The sequence below is a fragment of the Panicum hallii genome, chromosome 8, assembly GCF_002211085.1.
Source record: "Panicum hallii strain FIL2 chromosome 8, PHallii_v3.1, whole genome shotgun sequence".
Taxonomy (NCBI): Eukaryota; Viridiplantae; Streptophyta; class Magnoliopsida; order Poales; family Poaceae; genus Panicum; species Panicum hallii.
The window spans coordinates 18610946-18623488 of record NC_038049.1 but is presented as its reverse complement, the minus strand read 5'-3'; the positions used below and the strand labels follow the sequence as shown (position 1 = coordinate 18623488).

Here is a 12543-nt window from a genome sequence, read left to right as displayed (position 1 = left end):
GGGATGAGGGCGTCGTCGTCCCTTCTTCCGCCATCAGGACTTGGCAAGTTGCGAGTTCTTCGGAAGGGGCTTCGACTAGCTCAGTCGAGCCCTCGGATATGGGAGCCAACGCCCTGCCCTCCTGAAAAGGCAAAGGCTCAAGATGGGCTACCAATCGGTCATCATGTTCGAGTGAGTCGAACAAGTTCATCCCCCTCCAATGAACAATTCATCCTTCGGAGGTGGTGGTGATCATCAGCCCGCAAGCGGCCAGGTGATCCTCAGCCTCCCGACATGCGGTGGCCCCGGAACCTCCAGCCTGGAGCAAAGAGTCCAAGTCCTTTTCGCACGTGGAAAAAAGGAAAAGTAGAAACAGACGCTGCCTCGGTCTCCCTGGCAGAGTCAGAAAACGGCGACTCGTCGAGATTATCGACAAAGTCGTCAAGCCTTGCGGCGAGTGTCTTTAGCTTGAAGGTGTCGTTGACGGTGTGCCGACGGAGACCGCCTGCGCCGTGCAACGCAGACCCACGAGCCAAAAACAAAGGTCGTGCCCTCAGGGAGCACGGGACTGGGGGAACTTAAAAATCGCCATCGGTTCTCCAGCGGATCTTGATGCGACCCCTACCTGGCGCGCCAGCTGTCGGGTTTTATCCGGCTGCCCACCAAGGGGTATACCCAAGTGGTAGGTTTAGGTTGGGATGCGCCGAGATCAGGAACTTGAAGGTGCAGACAACACAAGATTTAGACAGGTTCAGGTCGCAATATGCGTAATGCCCTACGTCCTGTATGATGGTTTGTATTGCCTTGATGTTGATCAGGTGACTCTTTTTTTGAGGGGGTCCCTGCCGCCCTTATATATCCGGGGGACAGGGTTACATGAATCCTAGTCTGATACTAACATAGAAATCGTACTCAAGTACAACTCGAGTAGTTTCCTTCTGTATCGACTAGTTCTACTCCGCATGCGGGTAGAATACAACATAAATGAGGTACAGGACACGTCCTATCCCTAGTCCAATACGGACTCCTTGATGTACACAGCCCCGTGGCCCGGGTCTGACAGACTCGTATGTAAACATCGGACGATCGAGATTTTTCTATACCACTAAAACATTGATTAGTAGTATGAGATAGTATATCTAGGTAGTATAGGTAGTATAAGGGTAATATGGGAAAAATTATTTCATTATAAGGTTTCACCCCTGATGCAATGGCCTAAAAATGTTGCAATATGCCAAAAATGGTTGCAATAGACAAAATTCAAAAAATTATAAAAATTATCCCTAATTTATATTAAATTACTAATGACAATCTTACCCCTTCTAATGGACGGTTGGATCTTTTCTATACTACGTACTGCCAAGTGGTAGTATTGTGCGCCGTAAAGAGGCCATAAATTTTCCCCATGTATCTGATTCTTCAGTTGATCAGTGGAAAGCTCAGGTGCTGCAAGTAGCTCATGAGGCCCGTTCTGATCAACCTCCTGTTTTTTCCCATTCTTGTCAGTATGTGTGTCCGGGAAGGCAAGCTCCCGCATAGGGATTTCATCTGATGTTCCCGTGCATTTGTTTTGGCCGGATAGAAGGAATGAGAGTTTCTTCTGTTTTGGGTCAGAGCTGACAGCTGCTATGCTTTTCTGTGTAGATGGCAAGGGTGTATTCTCATGCTGCCTTGGCCTCTTTCGAGTCCCAGGGTTGCACTTGCTCTGGTGATTGCGCAGGCCGGTAGTGCCATTGGTGCTGTTGTAGTTGAAGGTCCTGTGGCAGTTCATGCATTCAGCCCGCACGACCTTCCCGTTGACGAAGGTGGGTATGAAGTCATCCCACACCTTTGACCGAAGCCTTTTATTCGGCCTTGTTGTGCAGAACAGCGGGCTAGGGATGCTGCCAGTGCTCTCTTCTTGTTCAACTAATTCATTCTTCACATTGTCAACCACATCTTCCATGCCTAGGAATCAAGAAAAACTATTTGTGAATATAAACAAAAATGAGAGAATTAAAAAATTATGCTGCTATCTCAACATTGTCCAAATGCAATCAAGCAGATTTCTATTCCATAAGCAAACTGAATAAAGTCTTCATGCATATAAGTACTGAGCATACATGAGGAGTGCAAGACTAAATATGGGACACGATATGTAAGTAAGAAAGCTGTGTTCGTAGAACAACATTAATAATACAGAAGACTAACAAAATCTGAGGGAATAAGCATGGATAGAAGATATGAGCTCCGTACCATTCCCCGTTCCCTCATCTTCTTCACCGACGCAGTCAGGGGGCCATCACAATCTTGACCCATACCTACACAGCGATAGAACTAAATCATCTGCTCCAACCTCCGATTCGCAAGTTCGCTTTCCGAAACAAACGGTCAGTCGAATCAACCAAAACCAAAATCTATTGCGATGAACAACTGAACAAGGAGCGGTGCGTTATCTAGCAAAAACCATCAGGAACTTGGGAGGCACACACATCGATTCTTACTAATCCCACAGCACGAGAGACGGATCAACAAAGCTGGGTTCTCAGAATCAAGGGAGATAGAGAGGGGAACGCGGAGTCTTTACCTTGGCGGCGGCGGAAGAGACGAGGCTGCAACGGAGAGCGATGGAACTGGCGAAAGTCTTTTTTCCCCCGCCACTTTTCCCCGCGCTTGGCATCTCACCTGCGCCGGCGCGCCAACTAGCAATATACTATGCAGCAGAAGCAGGGAAGGCCGGAAGGGAAATGAAGCACGACCCAACCAGCGGGCGGCGGCGAAGAAGAGGCCGCGACGGACCACACGGCAGCTCAACATGCAAGGTTGTACAGCCCAATTATCTGAATGGGCCGAGCCCATTGTGCTGCGCTCTCCTCTTCCCTGTTTTCAAGAGATTTTGGACTTTTTCCTTAAAAAAGAGAGATTTTGGACTTAGAGCATCTCCAGAAACCTTTCCAAAATCTACTCTTTAAATTATTATTTAGAAATTTATTTGAATAAAAATTATTTTTATATCTTTGTACTCTCAAACAGCTTTTTTATATTTTATACATAGTCTAGAGAGCAACTCTCGCTCTACATATTTGGCTAGCGAGAAATCCGGAACAGAGAAGATCTATATTTAGATATGCAACTGTTGAATGGTAATTTTTTATCAAAATCACTATTTCCTAAAGATATAAAGAGTCTTTTGAAGATCCTCTTAGGGAGCATTTTAAAATTTTTACCCTCACATTTCCACTGACCACTGCTTTTCTCCTCGTAAGGTGTCTGCTCTTGCCCCGCACTCACTCACACCAATGGCGGTGATGTCTGGCAGCTAATCTCAGGGCCTAGGGGTTAAGTCGGTCTAAGCCCTGCCCATATGTCATACTTGCAAATAGCTAGCCATGACAAATTCTTAAAATACATGTACATAAAATGCAAGTATCTGAAACTTGAGGTAAGAGCTATTGGCACTGGCAAGCGGCTCACAGTTCACACACGCAAAAGCCTCATTACAAATCAAGCATCCAAAAGATTGGCCACAACTCACCTAAAGCGACCTGCAGAGTTTTTTTCTTCATCGAGTCCTGCACCTGAAAGGTAACTGAATCTGAATGAGCCATTGCTAATCGCTTCAAACTGATTCAAGAAACATATTAGGAAAGCAACTTGCATGTAATAGTAGGTTCAGGAATGGTGAAGTATCCAACTTTGAAGATTATTTGCCTGACTCCACCTTTGCAGTACCTATACATGCACGAGAAGTTCGATTAATATAGATCATGGTCGGATCAAAAACAAGAGATGCGAGGGCACAGGTCATACCAGCTGGTGTGAGCCAATCCTGAATACAGACAAGTTCCTCAACCCGGCTTGTATTGCCTGACTCAGATATCACGAATCTCGCAATTCTTGTTGCTGCATTGTAGTTGTTACTGCAAGGTAGTGCCAATATATCGTGTGCCATCCGACCAATGGTTGGATAGGTCTGGCAATGTTCCTTCCACCATCGTAGAAGACTGGATTCACCTGTTGCCGGACGTGCCTCTTGCAAGTAGTGATCAAGTTCAGTCGGTGGTCGCTGACCATATGGATATTCAGTGTGAAGATATAACTCATGCAGAATATCTCTACCTATGAACTCTTTTTCCATGCTAATTTCTGACCAAGAAGTGCAGTTAGGTTCTTGCACCTAACTCGAATATTCGAAGTAGAGGTTAAGCAATGTATCATGCACTTCGCAAATATAATAATCTATGTCACTATCCACAGTATAAGCACTCTCCACAGTAAACGGTTGTATACGTGACTTGATGTGTTCCAGACGGTATTTAGGATCCATCACCATAGGCATACAAAAATGCAAGAAACAGGTTTTCCAGCATTCCTTGAACTTCCTTTCCATCTTCCACAACATAGTGGAAACTTCTTCGTCCTCCTTTTCACGCTGAAGGACTTTCCAGACTGGTTTAAACCTATAAGTATCAGTATTACGATCCACCTTTTCCTTCACATTCCACACCTTATCAAACAAAGCAACTGGACTAGGAAACTTGTGCACGAAGTCCTTGTATTTATGAAAATATTCCAAGATGTCACAAATTTTCTGTGCTTTTGTCCAGGCTTCAAATGATGGTGCATATCTGCAGTTGGGATAATATACAAGAGAAGGCATGGAATCCATTTGATACCTAGAACACTTTGTGAACATCTCCATGACTCTGTCAAGTTCATCCAGACCCACCTGAATAACCTCATCAATTAAATAAGTTGCATAACGTGCCACAAGCAAGCTCTGATTTGCGGCAACTTGTTCCTTTTCTGAAGACTGGCTTTGACATTTGAAGCCACTGAATCATCAACAAATGCATCATCCAGTATAATGCTGAAAACCTTGTCATCAAGACCCCAATCTTCAATAGCTCGCAATATGGTATATCTCAATTCTTCTGTGCTGCAAGAGGGATCCACACGGCAAAATCTGATGATCTTGTTCTGCTTCTCTCATTCATCATCAATGTAGTGAACAGTCAAGCACAAGAATACCAGCAGTAGATCGTAGTGCCATATGTATGCACTCAGGCAAACACGACATGACAAAGCTGTTAACTTCTCCTTCAGCTTGGACTTTTCTTGCCGAAACAAGTCAAAAGTCTTCATCATCAGGTCAATGTGGGATGGAATCTTGACCGCAGGATTCAAGTGAGCAACAAGTAACCCAAAGTCGTCTTGTTCCACCATCCTTGTTGCATGTCTGTGCATGGCTAATATCCTGACGAGTTCATGAGAAATGTCCTTGTCAACTCCTTGATTCTTCTTATCCTTATCAGTGGAAACAACTGGCAGTGCTAGATTCTTCTGCTTGGGTGCTGCAAGTTTCTCATGAGACCCACTCTGATCAACCTCTTGATTCATCCTATTCGTGTTTGTAGGAGTGTCAGGCGAGGCAAGCTCCAGCTCAGGCACTGTACCTGCTGTGCCTAAGCCTTTCTTGTGGCTAGATAGCAAGAATGGTAGCCTTTTCTGTTTTGGATCAGAAATAGCTGTTGTAGTGTTCTTCTGCGTTGATGGCAGGGATGCATGCCCGTGCAGCTTTGGCCTCTTCTGAGCCTGAATGCTAGGGCTGCACCTGGCCTGGTGATTCCAAAGGCTGGAGGTGCCATCATAGTTGAAGACCCTGTGGCAGTGCATGCATTCGGCGTGCGCAAGCTTCGCATTGACAAAGGAGGGTACGAAGTCATCCCACACCTTGGAAGTGAGCCTTTTCTTCGGCTTTGTGCCCAAGAACAGTGGGCTAGGAATGCTGTCAGTGCTCTCCTCTTGTTCAACTACGTCATTGCTGGCATTGCCAAATGCATCTTTCCATTCCTTTGCATCAAAAGGCACATCATTTTTAGTATGAAGAAGTTAGTATGAACAAGTTGACGATGGTTTGCTATTGAACATTTTCCTAATACAATTGAACAAACTTGCATGGGAGAAATTAACTGAACACATGTTTTCCGAGATTTGTTTACAGTGCTCCCAAAGTGTTTTGGACCATTGATCTAAAAGTCATGGCGGTCCAGGTTATAAATAGGTCACAATGTGTCCTCTTTTTGGAAGTTTAGCATAAAAGGAAACAATATATTTTAATATACTCATTATTTATATAGAAGACAACCCATTTTAAGTTACTGAATGCTATCTTGAACTCGAAAAAAAGGGGTATGATGACATACGGCTTCAAAAACGTGGCCTCTCCACTATGAACTTGACATTGGACAATGCATGACACTCTTATGTGTGATAGAATTAGTAAATAGCAATGGCCCAAGTATCAAACTATCAATGATATCGAATAGTATCAAAAAAAAATGAAACAAAAACTAAACATAAAAATAAAACGTCAGATATTGTGTAAACTTATTAAATTGGTTATTACAGTTGAAATACTCATGTTACAAAAGAAGTGAAATGATACCTTTTTATGCAGAATCATTTCTATTATACAAAATTAGTTCGCGTTAAAGGCGCATGGCATGCAGATATTCCTTTTTTTCTATAAGCATGCAGCACTTGAGTTTTTTTAGATGGGAAGGATGCAGAATTTAATTGGACAAATTGATTACTTTACATTGCTTTCTATTTCTTGCGACATTGTGCAACTGGCAGTTACCGTTCCCATATACAACACAAGAGGTTAACTAAATATATTTCCAGTCAACAGGTCAACTGAAAAGGCATGGACGCATAGTAGTTAGATGTGGAGCAACTTGAGCAAGATTATGTCGCTATCTGAACACTGTCCTAATGCAACTGAGAAAACTTCTGTTTTAGAGTTTAACTGAACAACCTTTCCATATAGGAATAAGTGGGCACAGTAGTTGAATAGAACACCAAATTTGGATTTAACATTTCATCAGTGTTGTGTTTGTAAAACAATATCAAGCAACCAACATTCCAACAAGCGAACCAAACTAATACCATTTGAGGGCTAAATCTACAACTTCATCAACTTCGAATTCAACCCAACTACGACAATTAAGGTGTCTATGGTACCTTCAAGCTCTAGTTAGTCATTAAGTATTTAATTTCCGCATTAAGATTGGTTAGTGGTCATGATTAGGCTAAGCTGAGATTCTATTGAACTTAATTAAGTCCTACCAGGCCAATGACGAGGAACCATTGGAGACCGTAGAGTTGGTGACAGGGACCGCTGCACCACACTCCAGCTTGTGCGATTGCTGCGACGGGGACGGGCTTCTCGCTCGATTGGTGTTCCTGAATAACTATAGAGGTGAAAAAGACAGCACATATATATGCGGGACCAAAAAGGAGCCAACCAGCACTTCTTTTGAAAAATGTGTGGCCACCTCTGAGTTCCAAATTCCTCGAAAGCAAAGCTGCTTCATATTGAGCCTAAAGAGGCCAATCTGGCAGTGGGAGAGAATGTAACAGTAGCGAGTGGATATCTGAAACGATCAGTAGATAGAGTGCTTGTAGAGCAAGTATCTGAAACTAGAGGCAAGCACTATTTGCAAGCTCCTCACTACTCAGCCTTACTACTCCAGCAGCATTCTTATACCCAAAAAATCGGTTGAAACTACACCTGGAGTGCTCCACCACCCCCTCAGTTTTTCATCATTAAAGTCTGCACTGGAAAAGTAGCTATATGAGCCACAGCTAGTGACACCGGACAGAGGGTGAACTAGCTAGGAGAGCACCTTACATTGAACATTTGATTCAGGAAGGACTTAGTGTTCACCTTTAAAGATCATCGGGTCACTCCACACTTCTAGTACCTACAAAAACATGAGAGGTTCGGTTAGTACTGTCTGTGATCAGATTAGAAACAGGAGATGCAAGGGCACAGGTCATACCAGCTGGTGCGAGCCAATCCTGGATACAGACAAGTATCTGAACCCGGCTTGTATTGCCTGACTCGAACATTACAGGTCTCGCAGTTCTTGTAGCTGCCTTGTTATCAGTACTGCATGGTAGCGCCAATATATCGCGTGCCATCCGACCAATCGTAGGATAGGTCAGGCAATGTTCCTTCCACCATTGGAGAACACTGGACTCACCTGTAGCAAGTCGTGCCTCTTGCAAGTAGTGATCAAGTTCAGTCAGTGGTCGCTGACCATATGGATATTCAGTGTGAAGATATAACTCGTGCAGAATATCTCTACCTATGAACTTTCCCATGCTAATTTTAGACCATGAAGTGCAGTCAGGTTCTTGGATCTGATTGGAATATTCACCATAGAGGTTAAGCAATGTTTCATGCACTTCGCAAATATAATTATCTATGTCACTGTCCACAGTATAAGCACTCTCCACCGTAAAAGGCTGCATGCGTGACTTGATGTGTTCCAGACGGTATTTAGGATCCATGACCATAGGCATACAAAAATGCAAGAAACAGACTTTCCAGCATTCCTTGAACTTATTTTTCATATTCCACCGCATAGTGGAAAGTCCTTCCTCCTCCTTGCTACGCTGAAGGACTTCCCAAACTGGTTTGAACCTATCAATGTCAGTATTGCGATGCACCTTTTCCTTCACATTCCACACCATATCAAACAAATTATCTGGACTAGGAAATTTGTGCATGATGTCTTTGTACCTATGAAAGTCTTGCAAGTAATCACAAATTTTCTGTGCTTTTCTCCAATTGTCCACTGATGGTGCATACCTCCAGTTGGGATAATGTGTTAGTGAAAGGGTGGGATCCATTTTATACCTGGAACACTTCACGGACTGCTCGATGATTGTGTCAAGTTCATCCAACCCCACCTGAATAACTTCATCAAGTAAATGAGTTGCATAACGTGCTACAAACAAGCTCTGATTTGCGATGACTTTGTTCCTATTCTGAAGACTAGTTTTTGTTAAGCAGCATGTCTACTTTAGGCCCATGGCCCATATTCCTCTCTGTACATATACACATCAAGACTCCTGCTTCACATTGGATTGCTATCTTCATACACGGTAACATGGAATCAGAGCAGGTAGGGTTAGGGTGAGGAGCGTCACCTCCGCATCCACCCGAGATCCGTTTTTTTTTTTGGCCCGCCGCCCGTCCACCAGTTGCCTCACGTGCACGCGCCGCGCTCAGGCGCCGCGCGCGCCGCCTGTCGCGGCCTCCCCATCCGTCCCGCGTCTGCAGCGGCCGGCGCCGTCCGCCTGTCCGCTTCGTCTGCCCGCCACCCGTCGCGGCCCTCCCGTCCGCCGCCGTTGCGGCCCCATCTCCGTCACCCGTCGTCAAGCCTGCTGCTTGTTGCAGCCGCTCGTCACCTCTCTGGTTGTCCGCCTGTTCACCCAGGACGCCTGTTGCTGTGCCCATCTGCCGCCGGTTGCTGCGCCCCTCCGCCGGTTGCTACGGCCCGTTTCCTCTTCTCGGCGCCCCGTCTGTCTGCTGCGGAAGGGGGGTGTGCGGCTGCTCTGTTCTGGTAGCCGTCCACCTCGGTCGGCCTGATTGCTGCTTCTGTTGGCTTGAGAGGCTCCGTCTGCCGGCTGGTGATATTTCTGCTCTCATTTCTTGCAATCTTCACCATGGCTCAGATCAGTCCCATTGTTATTAATATCACTCTTGATGGTTCCAATTATCCGGAGTGGTCTTTTTGTGTTGAAACTACTCTGAGAGGTCATGGTCTTTACTCCCACCTCACTAATGATCCACCTAAGTCTGATGGCAATAATGCTAGTATTATCACCACATGGCAAATAAATGATGGGAAGGTGATGGCTGCCATGGTTAATAGCATTAAACAGTCCATGATTATGAGTATCAGAAAGTTTAAAACAGCTAAGCAAATATGGTCTGCTCTAAAGCAGCGTTATGTTCAGGGCAGTGGTGCTCTTCTCCATAATCTCATGCAGCAAATTCATGTCATTGAGCAAGGTGATATGTCTATTGATGACTATTATTCTACTTATGACCGTTTGATGGGTTCATTGACTTCCATGGTGAATGAATGCACAGCAGCTGACTGCCCAGCCCACAAATTCATTGAAAAATTTCTGACATATCGTTTTGTCATGGGAGTGAAGCCAGAATTTGATTCCATTCGTACTCGGCTGCTTCATAATTCATCTACTTTAACCATGGACCAAGCCTTGGCTGAATTACTTGCTGAAGAGACACGCCTGCAGTCTATGTCTTCTTTATCCACTGTGACAATACCCCATAGTGTGCTGGCAGCCTCTCAGCGGATCACTGTACCTAGAGGTACATCTTCAGAGCCATGTAAGCATTGTGGCAAGACTACTCATCTATCGGCAAATTGTTTTTCTGCATATCCTGAGAAGCTAGCTGAGTATCGTGCCCGTGGAGCTTCTCGTGCTGCTCGTGGCCGTGGTACCTCTTCTACTGCTCGAGATGGTTTTGTCTCTGTTGTTGCTGCTTCATCTGTTGATGCCTCTCAGCTGGCTTGGGTTCTTGATTCCGGGGCCTCCTTTCACGTGACATCTGATCAGTCTCAGTTGGTTACTTGCAAGCCAATCACTGACGATGCCTCTATTCAGGCAGCTGATGGTACATCCTGTTATATTACTCATCGGGGTTCTCTTAGTAATACCAAATTTTCTGTCCCTGATGTCTCATTTGTACCTAAGTTGTCCATGAATCTTCTTTCAGTGGGCCAAATTGCTGATCATAATTGTTTTATTGGATTTGATGACTCATCTTGTTTTATTCAGGATCGTCAAAGCGGGATTGTGATTGGGACTGGCCATCGCCGTAGAGGTACTTCTAACCTCTACATTTTGGACACCTTGCGTCTTCCTTCTTCCGATGCTCGTGTGTCATCTGTTTCATCATCATCTCCATCATCCTTCACGAAGTGGCATCATCGACTTGGTCATCTCTGCGGGTCTCGCTTGTCCACATTAGTACATCAGGGCTATTTAGGTCATACATCTATCGAGTCTAACTTTCATTGTAAGGGTTGTAAGCTTGGAAAACAGATTCAACTTCCCTATCCTTCTAGTGTCTCTCACTCTGCTAAACCCTTTGATCTTATTCACTCAGATGTATGGGGCCCAGCTCCTTTTGCTACTAAAGGTGGCCATAAATATTATGTTATCTTCGTTGATGATCACTCTCGATACACTTGGCTCTACTTTATGAAACACCGGTCCCAATTATATTCTATTTATCAGTCTTTTACTCGCATGGTTCATACTCAATTTTCCACCTCTATTAAAATTTTTCGTTCTGACTCTGGTGGAGAATATTTGTCTGATCTTTTTCGCCAGTTTCTGGTCTCTGAAGGTACTCTTCCTCAGCTCTCATGCCCTGGAGCCCATCCTCAAAATGGTGTAGCTGAACGCAAACATCGTCATATCATTGAAACTGCTAGGACTCTTCTAATTGCCTCCTTTGTTCCCTCTCACTTTTGGGGGGAAGCGATCTGAACATCTGTTTATCTTATTAATAGACAACCGTCATCCAAACTATCTGGCAAGTGTCCTGGTGAAGTTCTTTTTGGCACTCCTCCTTGCTATGATCATCTTCGGGTGTTTGGATGTACCTGCTATGTTTTGCTTCCATCTCGTGAGCGAACTAAGTTGACAGCTCAGTCGGCTGAATGTGTTTTTTTAGGATATAGTCCTGAGCATAAGGTTATCGTTGTTATGATCCTTCCACTCGTCGCATGCGTATCTCTCGTGATGTGACATTTGTTGAGGATCGTCCTTTCTTTTATAACCCTTCTACCCATTCATCATCTTCTTCTACAGAATCTACATCTTTTCTTTACCTTCCTCCTATTTTATCTAGTGATGATCCACCTTCGTCTACACCAACTCCTCTTGATGACACTCCACCACCTCCTAATGACACTCCACCAATCCCATCTCCACCATGTAAACCACCCATAACACGTGTTTACACGCGTCGCTCTACCACTCATCTACAGCCTCCATCTAGTCCATCTTCCTCGGCCAGTCCCGATGCTCCTGTTTTGGTTGATTCTAATGCTCCTGATGAGTCACAGGTTGGGCCTAGCTACAATCTGCGTGATCGCGCCAATATTCAGCCACCTCATAAATTGAGATTTCCACGTGCCAGTGCTATTCTTGATGAGCCATCCATTTATCATGAAGCTTCTATCATTCCGGAATGGCAGGCTGCTATGTCTGAGGAGCTCGCTGCACTTGAGCGCACAGGTACTTGGGATATTGTTCCACTACCACCTCATACAGTCCCTATCACATGTAAATGGGTCTTCAAAATTAAAACCAAATCTGATGGTTCTATTGAGCGATATAAAGCTCGTCTGGTTGCCCGAGGTTTTCAGCAGACTCAAGGCTGTGATTATGATGAGACTTTTGCTCCTGTTGCTCACATACCATGGTTCGTACTCTGATTGCCGTGGCTGCTTCAAGTCCTGGATATCTCTCAGATGGATGTTAAGAATGCCTTTCTTCATGGTGATTTACATGAGGCAGTTTATATGCAGCACCGCCAGGTGTTAATGCACCTCCAGGATATGTTTTGCCGTCTTCGTCGTGCCTTATATGGTCTTAAACAGGCTCCCCGTGCTTGGTTTGAACGCTTTGTACGGTGATAAGAGCTGCTTGGTTTTCACAAAGTGCACATGATCCTGCCTTATT

General features: G+C 44.7%; 1 pseudogene; it reads right to left on the bottom strand.

The window, feature by feature from the left end:
* Positions 1 to 3614: 3614 nt before the first annotated feature.
* The window catches only part of LOC112903672, a 29302-nt pseudogene continuing 20373 nt past the window's right edge, over positions 3615 to 12543 (bottom strand).